Source organism: Mandrillus leucophaeus, unplaced genomic scaffold (assembly GCF_000951045.1).
Source record: "Mandrillus leucophaeus isolate KB7577 unplaced genomic scaffold, Mleu.le_1.0 Scaffold251, whole genome shotgun sequence".
Classification (NCBI taxonomy): domain Eukaryota; kingdom Metazoa; phylum Chordata; class Mammalia; order Primates; family Cercopithecidae; genus Mandrillus; species Mandrillus leucophaeus.
In genome coordinates this window covers 2,167,313-2,177,175 of record NW_012102599.1, presented here as the reverse complement: position 1 = coordinate 2,177,175, position 9,863 = coordinate 2,167,313, and positions in this window count along the sequence as shown.

The window sequence follows — 9,863 nt, the reverse complement described above, 5'->3', positions numbered from 1 at the left end:
TTAAAAAGAATAGGGGCTGGGCGTGATGGCTCACACCGTAATCTCAGCACTTTGGGAGGCGGAGGCGGGTGGATCATCTGAGGTCGGGAGTTCAAGACCAGCCTGACCAACAAGGAGAAACCCTGTCTCTACTAAAAATACAAAATTAGCTGGGCGTGGTGGCACATGCCTGTAATCCCAGCTACTCAGGAAGGCTGAGGCAGGAGAATCACTTGAACCCAGGAGGCTGAGGTTGCCAAGCAGAAATTCTGGAGTTGAAAAATGCAATTGGTATGCTGAAGAATGGACAGTCTTTTTGTTTTCTTTTTTTTTTTTTTTTTTGAGATGGAGTTTCACTCTTGTTGCCCAGGCTGGAGTGCAACGGCATGATCTTGGCTCACTGCACCCTCGCCGCCCGGGTTCAAGCAATTCTCCTGCCTCAGCCTTCCAAGTAGCTGGGATTACAGGCATGTGCCACCACACTGGCTAATTCTGTATTTTTTTAGTAGAGATGGCGTTTCACCATGTTGGTCAGGCTGGTCTCCTATTCCTGACCTCAGGTGATCCGCCTGCCTCGGCCTCCCAAAGTGCTGGGATTACAGGGGTGAGCCACTGTGTCTGGCTGCATCAGTCTTTTAATAGCAGAATTGATCAAGCAGAAGAGGGAATTAGTGAGCTTGAAGACAGGCTATTTGAAAATACACAATTATAGAAGACAAAAGAAAAAAAGAATATAAAACAATGAAGCATGCTTATGGAATCTAGAAAATAGCCTCCAAATGGCAAATCTAAGAGTTATTGGCCTTAAAGAGGAGGTAGAGAAAGAGATAGGGGTAGAAAGTTTATTCAAAGGGACAATAACAGAGAACTTCCCCAACCTAGAGAAAGATATCAATATCCAAGTATGAGAAGGTTCTAGAACACCAAGCAGATTTAATTCAAAGAAGACTACCTCAAGGCAATTAATACTCAAACTCCCAAAGGTCAAGGATAAAGAAGGGATCCTAAAAGCAGCAAGGGAAAAGAAACAAATAACATAAAATGGAGCTCCAGTATGTCTGGCAGCAGACTTTGTAGTGGAAACCTTACAGGCTAGGAGAGAGTTTCATGATGTATTTTAAGTGCTAAAGGAAAAAACTTTTACCTTAAAATAGTATGTAGAAAGAAAATATTCTTCAAACATGAAGGAGAAATAAAGGCTTTCCCAGACAACAAAAACTGAAGGATTTTACCCTCAGCTTTCATCATACCTGTTCTACAAGAAATGCTAAAGGGAGGCTAGGGGTGGTGGCTCATGCCTGTGGGTCCCAGCACTTTGGGAGGCTGAGGCAGGTGGATCTCTTGAGGTGAGGAGTTTGAGACCAGCCTGGCCAAACATGGTGAAATCCCGTCTCTACTAAAAATATAAAAAATTAGCTATCACGGTGGTGAATGCCTGTTATCCCAGCAACTTAGGAGGCTGAGTCAGGAGAATCGCTTGAACTCAGGAGCCGGAAGTTGCAGTAAGCCAAGATCACGCCATTGCACTCCAGCCTAGGTGACAGAGTGAGACACTGTCTCAAAAAAAAAAAAAAAAAAAAAAAAAAAAGGTGCTAAAGGGAATACTGGGAATACTTCATTTAGAAAGACAAGGATGTTAATGAGCAATAAAAAATCATCTAAAGGTTCAAAACTCACGAGTAATAGTAAGTATGCAGAAAAACAGAATACTATAACACTGTAACTGTAGTGTATAAACTTTTATCTTAAGTAGAAAGACTAAATTATGAACCAATCAAAAATAACTACAACAGCTTTTCAAGACATAGACAATACATAAGATTAAAGAGAAACATATAAGTGGAAGTTGAACAATGAGAACACATGGACACAGGGAGGGGAACATCACACACCGGGGCTTGTCGGGGGTTGGGGAGTAAGGGGAGGGAGAGCATTAGGACAAATACCTAATGCGTGCAGGGTTTAAAACCTAGATGACATGAATATAGCAGGAGTAGCTATACTTATACCAGATAAAATAGATTTCAAGACAAAAAATATAAGAAGAGACAGAGAAGGTCATCATATAACGATAAAGGGTCAATTCAGCAAAAGGATATCATAATTTAAAATATATATGCACCCACTACTGGAGCACCCAGATATATAAAACAAATTATGAGAGCTAAAGAGAAAGACAGGCCCCAATTCAATAATAGCTGGAGACTTCAACACCCCACTTGTAGCAATGGATAGATCTTCCAGACAGAAAATCAACAACAAAAAAATCACACTTATCTGCGCTACAGACCAAATGGACCTAATAGATATTTACAGAACATTTCATCTAATGGTTATAGAATACACATTCTTTTCCTCAGCACATGGATCATTCTCAAGGACAGATCATATATTAGGTCACAAAACAAGTCTTAAATATTAAAAAATGGAAATAATACCAAGCATCTTCTCTGACCCCAATGAAATAAAAATAGAAAACAGTAACAAGAGGAATTTTGGAAACTATACAAATACATGGAAATTAAACGGTATGTTCCTGAATGGGTAAATGAAGAAATTAAAAAGAAAACTGAAAAAAATTCTTGGAACAAATGATAATGGAAACACAACACACCAAAATATATAGGATACAGAAAAAGCAGTACTATCAGGAAAGATTATAGCTATAAGTGCCTACATCAAAAAAGAAGAAAAATTTCAAATAAACAAGCTAATGATGCATCTTAAAGACCTAGAAGAACAAGAGCAAACCAAACCCATTAATAGAAGAAAAGAAATAACAAAGGTTAGAGCAGAAATAAATGACATTGAAATGAAGAAAACAATACAAAAGATCAATAAAACAAAATTTTTTTTTTGTTAAACAAAATTTACAAATTAACCAGACTAGTGAAGAAAAGAAAAAAAAAAAAAAAGAGAAGACTCAAATAAATAAAATCAGAGATGAAAAAGAAGATATTGTAACTGATACCACAGAAATGCAAAGGATTAGTGGCTGTTATGAGCAACTATATGCCAATAAATTGGACCTCTGGAAGAGATGGACAAATGTCTAGACACATACAACCAACCAAGATTCAACCAGGAAGAAATCCAAACCCCAAACAGATCAATAACAAGCAACAAGATCGAAGCCATAATAAAAAGTCTCTCAGTAAAGAAAAACCTGAGACCTAATGGCTTCACTGCTGAAGTGTACCAAAAATTTAAAGAAGAACTATTACTAATCCTACTCATAGTATTCCAAAAAATAGAGGAGGAGGGAATACTTCCAAACTCATTCTACAAGGCTAGTATTACCCTGATACTAAAAGCCAAAGACACATTTAAAAAAAAAAAAAAAAAAGTAAATGACAGGCCAATATCTCTGATGAATATTGATGCAAAAATCCTCAACAAAATATGAGCAAATGACATTTAACAATACATTAAAAGATCATCATGACCAAGTTGGATTTATTACTGGAATGCAAGGATGGTTCAACATATGCAAATCAATCAATGTGATACATCATATCAACAGAATGTAGGATAAAACCTTTTGATCATCTCAGTCCTGAAAAAGCATAAAATTCAACATCCCTTCATGTTAAAAACCCTCAAGAAACTCAGTATATAAGGAATACACTTCAACATAATAAAAGCCATATATGACAGACTCACAACTAGTATCATATTGAATGGGGAAAAGCTGAAAGCCTTTCCTTTTAAGTTCTGGAACACAACAAGGATACCCACTTTCACCACTGTTATTCAATGTAATACTGGAAGTCCTAGCTAGAGGAATCAGATAAGAGAAACAAATAAAAGGCATACAATTTGGAAAGGAAGAAGTCAAATTATCCTTATTTGCAGACAATGTAGTCTTATATTCAGAAAAACCTAAAGACTCTACCAAAAAATTGTTAGAACTGATAAAACAAATTCAGTAAAGTTGCAGAATACAGAATCAACATACAAAAATCAGTAGCATTTCTATATACCACAGTGAACAATCTGAAAAATAAAAAAGTGACCCTATTTACAGGCCAGGTATAGTAGCTCACTGGGCACATTGGAAGGCCAAGGTGGGCAGATCACCTGAGGTCAGGAGTCTGAGACCAGCCTGGCCAACATGGTGAAACCCTGTCTCTACTAAAATTACAAAAAATTAGCTGGGCATGGTGGCAGGTGCCTGTAATCCCAGCTACTCTGGAGGCTGGGGCAGGAGGATCACTTGAACCCAGGAGGTGGAGGTTTCTGTGAGCTGAGATTGCACCACTGCACTCCAGCCCGGGTGACAGAGCGAGACTCCATCTCAAAACAAAAAAACAAAAAAGGAATCCTATTTACAATAGCCACGAATAAAATTAAGGACCTAGAAATTAACTTAACCAAAGAAGTAAGAGACATCTACAATGAAAAACATAAAACACTGATGAAAGAAATTGAAGAGGACACAAAAAAATGGAAAGACAGTCCAGGTTCATAGATTGGAATAATTAATACTGTTAAAGTTAAAATAATTAATACTGTTAAATAATTAATACTGTTAATAATTAATACTGTTAAAGTGGTACATACTACCCAAAGCAATCTACAGATGCAATGCAATCTCTATCAAAATACCAACGACATTCTTAACAGAAATAAACACAATCCTAAAATTTATATGGAGCCACAAAGACCCAGAATAGCCAAAGCTATCCTAAGCAAAAAAGATAAAACCTGGAGTAATCACATTACCTGACTTCAAATTATGCTACAGAGCTATAGTAACCAAAACACCATAGTACTGGCATAAAAACTGACACATAGATGAATGGAACAGAAAAGAGAACCAGAAACAAATCCACACACCTATAATGAACTCATTGTCGACAAAGGTCCCAAGAACATACACTGAGGAAAAGACAGTCTCTTCAATTACTGGTGCTGGGAAAACTGGATATCCATATGCAGAAGAATGAAACTAGACTCCTATCCCTCGCCATACACAAAAATCAAATCAAAATGGATTAAAGACTTAAATCTAAGACTTCATAATATGGAACTACCACAAGAAAACATTAGGGACACTTTCCAAGACATTGGCCAACATTTCTTGAGTAATACCCCACTAGCACAGGCAACCTGGACAAAAAGTCAAAATGGACAAATGGGATCACACCAAGTTAAAAACCTTCTGCACAGCAAAGAAAACAACAAAGTGAAGAGAAAACCCACAGAATGGGAGAAAATATTTGCAAACTATCCATCTGACAAGGGATTAATAACCATAATATATAAGAAGCTTAAATAACTCTGTAGGAAAATAATCTAATAATCTGATTTAAAAATGGGCCAAAGATTTGAATAGATATTTCTCAAAAAAAGACATACGAATGGCAAACAGGCGTATGAAAAGGTGCTCAACATCACTGATCATCAGAGAAATGCAAATCAAAACTACAATGAGATACTATCTCACCCCAGTTAAAATGGCTTATATCCAAAAGACAGGCAATAACCATTGCTGGTGAGGATGTGCAGAAAAGGGAACCCTCAAACACTGTTGATGGGAATGTAAATTAATACAGCCACCATAGAGAACCATTTGGAGGTTCCTCAAAAAAGTAAAAATAGAACTACTATATGATCCAGCAATCCCACTGCTGAGTGTATACCCAAAAGAAAGGAAATCAGTATATCGAAGAGATATCCACACTCCCAAGTTTGTTGTAGCACTGTTTACAATAGCTAAGATTTGGAAACAACCTAAGTATCCATCAACAGATGAATGGATAAAAAAAATGTGGTACTTATACACAATGGAGTACTATTTAGCCATGATAAAGAATGAGATTCTGTCATTTGCAACAACATGGTTGGAACTGGAAGTCACTATGCTAAGTGAAATAAGCCAGGCACAGAAATACAAACATAATGGTCCAGTGTGGTGGCTCACGCCTGTAATCCCAGCACTTTGGGAGGCTGAGGAAGGCGGATCATGAGGTCAGGAGTTCGAGACCAGCCTGACCAACATGGTGAAACCCCGTCTCTACTAAAAATATAAAAATCAGCCGGGCATGGTGGTAGGCGTCTGTAATTTCAGCTACTCGGGAGACTGAGGCAGGAGAATCGCTTGAAACTAGAAGGCAGAGGTTGCAGTGAGCCAAGATCACGCCATTGCATGCCAGCCAGGGCAACAGTGTGAGACTCCGTCTCAAAAAAACAACAAAAACAAAAACCAAACATCGCATGTTCTCACTTATTTGTGGGATCTAAAAATCAAAACAATTGAACTCCTGAATATAGAGAGTAGAAAACTGGTTAGCAGAGGCTGGGAAGGGTAGTCGGTGGTGGTGGAGAGGTGAGGTTGGTTAATTGATACAAAAAAATAGAACGAATAAGACCTAGTATTTGATAGCACAACAGGGTGACTATAGTCAATAACAACTGTACATTTAAAATAACTAAAATAGTGTAATTAGATTGTTTGTAATACAAAGGTCAAATGCTTGAGGACATGCAAAAAAATGGGCAAAAAAGAGAGACGTTGTCAGGGAAAACTTTATCAACAAAGCCAATTTTGTGAAAGTAGGATCTATTTCATGCCCCTCCACCCTTAAAAATATACCACTGGTGGAAGAATAGTTTACATTCCTTGAAAACTCTACCCCCAAATTTAGAGTATTTACATTCACATCTTTATTAGTATGTTTCTAAACATGAGAATAACTAAATTATGCTTATAGTAATTGGCTCTTTCCATAGCATATACGGAGAGATAAATCATAGCCCTCCTGAAATGACTAAAAGTTGTGTATTATTCAGAAAGTTCATGATCTGAATTTTGGTCTTTCCTTACAGTCTTAACTCCTACTGTATGTAAGTGAAAAACAACTGAAATGGTCAAAGTAAATGCTCAGTGTTAATATATCTGGCTTAGTTAACTTATCTATGTGATAGACATAACTCTTTTTTTTTGAAAAATAAATGAAAAAATTTTTATTGCATATCACTTTATTCATGCAAATTAAAAGTGAATCTATATTAAGTTGACTCTTCCACAATAAAAACCTATGCGATGGGAATGATCAAAGCTGTCTATACAATACTAATATGTTCAATAAATTATCCAGATGTTTTTCCACAAATATTTGGATTACCTGAATTAGCTGCTTCTCCAACAACAGTTAAATTTTGGCTTTAATATGGTAGCAGTAGGATGCTACTTAAATTTAGAAGAAAAACATAAGAATGAAAACCCTGAATAGCATAGCCAAATCTTCCAAGAAATAAGTTCACCAAAAAAGTAGCATACACCTATTTGGTATCCAGAGTAGGAAACAAAACAAAACACAGGCACCACCACCAAGTGATCATTACAAACATTCTATTATTGCCAGAGCAACTGTAGATTGCAAACAACTGATATGCGAACTATAGATTAGAACAGACTTACATATCTAAAAACAAACCAGTAATCAATAATATATACAGAAATACTAACTTGAAGTCACATTTAAATACCATCAACAGTTTGGTATATCTGATATAGACTGAATTCATTTCATCACTGCTATAAATTCCTTAAAAGTGTTCTTTTCCCAATGTAACATTGTCTTTAAAAAATGGTAAGATATTTCCCAATATGAGTCAGTTCTTTCACTCCACCATTCAGTAAATGTTGCAACAAATTAAATAGAACCTATTAACTAGATCTAAAAACAATGGCTGAATAATTAACACAAAGAAGTACTTTTGAGTAAACTATTCAGATTACACAGGCTAATGCTAACTAAGACTGCATTTTGTGCTACTGACATGCACTATATAGATTGTACACTACTAGATGGAAAGTTGGTCCATGTCCATTTATTTAAATATTCTGTAACACCTATAATAATATTTAATATAACTCCCACATACAATATTCCTCTCACATAGACATAGTTATTTTTAGTGAGGATAAGGATATGACCCATGCTATGAGATTCTAGCTAAGTAAAACAAAAACAATATGGGCTCAGGTTTTCTTAGGTAATATTAGTTTAAGTTTTAAAACTGGGAAACAACCAACTTCCATATATCCAGGAGAAACTTAGCATGGGAAGGTGCCTTAGTTGATGTGTCTGATAAGCAAACTGTTACTTGTGTGATAGACATAACTCTCAAAGTCACTTTTGAAATCTTTTTCAGAAGCACAATAATCACATTGTCTTTCACTAGACTTTTGAAAGTCAACAGAAATCAATAGAATTTTCACTGTGCAACAACAAATGTGACTTTCTGCCCTCTGGATAAATATTAGCATGTCCTGCTTTGTCAGAGTTTATTGGAACATTTTCCTTATAGACAACAGTCTGTTAAGCAGCTTACTCTTTTCTGTGTTCGTGATGACTGCAGGTCTCGGCCGGTGATGTTGACCTTATAATCCATTTATGAACATAATCATTAAATCATAATTTGTCACTATTAAAGTGCACATATTATAATTTAGGAAACTGGGCACTATGTCATTTATCTTAATTCTTGGGTGATATCCCTTTAACCTTCTTAATATGATTATGCTTGACTAAGCTAAGTTTATTTAAACTTGCCTAATAATTTTTATAGCCCGAAAGAACAGAAAGTTTTTGCCAAGTAAATCAGTATCTTCACTTAGGTGAGAGGCAGCATTTACATTTAAAGTAGTAAATTTAACAAAAACCATATAACTTTACTGTTGACATATACATTTGATTACATATATAATGTATCTCAAGTCATGGATTAATTCCTAAAATATTCATTGGCAATTTCATTATGGGTATGTATGAACAGAGTGACAGGAATTCCATCAGCACTTTGTAGTGATAGTAGATTTTATGATTAATCTTTTTTTAGTCCTACAAGTCAAAGTAATTCCAGGATTTTTGTTGTTTTTGTTGTTGTTTTGTAGAAATAATGTGAGGCATAGCAAATAAAAAACTACCCTCAGTTACTTGAGAACTGCTGCTATATTAAGGATGATCACATATCTGGATGTTCCAGATCCTTAGGACCTTTGAAAACCTGAAATGCCGTGAGAAAGTATGCCCGGAATTCTCATTCATATTTCAGCAATGTTTGTGATAAAAATACATTTTGCCCCGTCTCTACGGAAAATACAAAAAATTAGCTGGGTGTGATGGCGGGAGCCTGTAGTTTCAGCTACTCGGGAGGCTGAGGCAGGACAATGGCGGGAACCCGGGAGGCGGAGCTTGCAGTGAGCCAATCGTGCCACCGCACTCCAGCCTGGGTGACAGAGCGAGACTCCGTCTCAAAAAAAAAAAAAAAAAAAAAAAAAAAAAAAATTGAACTTTCGCGGAAATCTCACATGTTGTCTTTCTTGACATGACGTTTAAACAGAATTAAATATGATCATCGGTTTATACAGGTAGCGTATATTAGACGTTTTAAAATTTTACAAATACATCCGGTATGGTGGCCTACGCCTGTAATCCCAGCACTTTGGAGGGCCGAGGTGGGCGGATTGTTTGAGGTCAGGAGTTCCAGACTAGCCTGGCCAACATGGTGAAACCCCATCTCTTCAAAACTTACAAAAGTTAACCGGGAGTGGGGGCGTGCCCCTGTAGTCTGGGCTATTTGGGAGGCTGAGGCACAAGAATCACTTGAATCACTTGAACCTGAGAGGTGGAGATTGCAGTGAGCCGAGACCACACTATTGCACTCCAGCCTGGGCGACAGAGAGAGACTGTCTCAAATACATAAATAAATAAATAAATAAATAAATAAATAAATAAATAAATAAAATGTTACAAATAAACACAGATTAAAGTAGGAAAGGCATCAAAAAGGAATACCAATACATTCACATCTTCTATAAAGTATATGGCAAAAATCTTACTTAGATAAAATCTGGTTCATGACCACAAGAG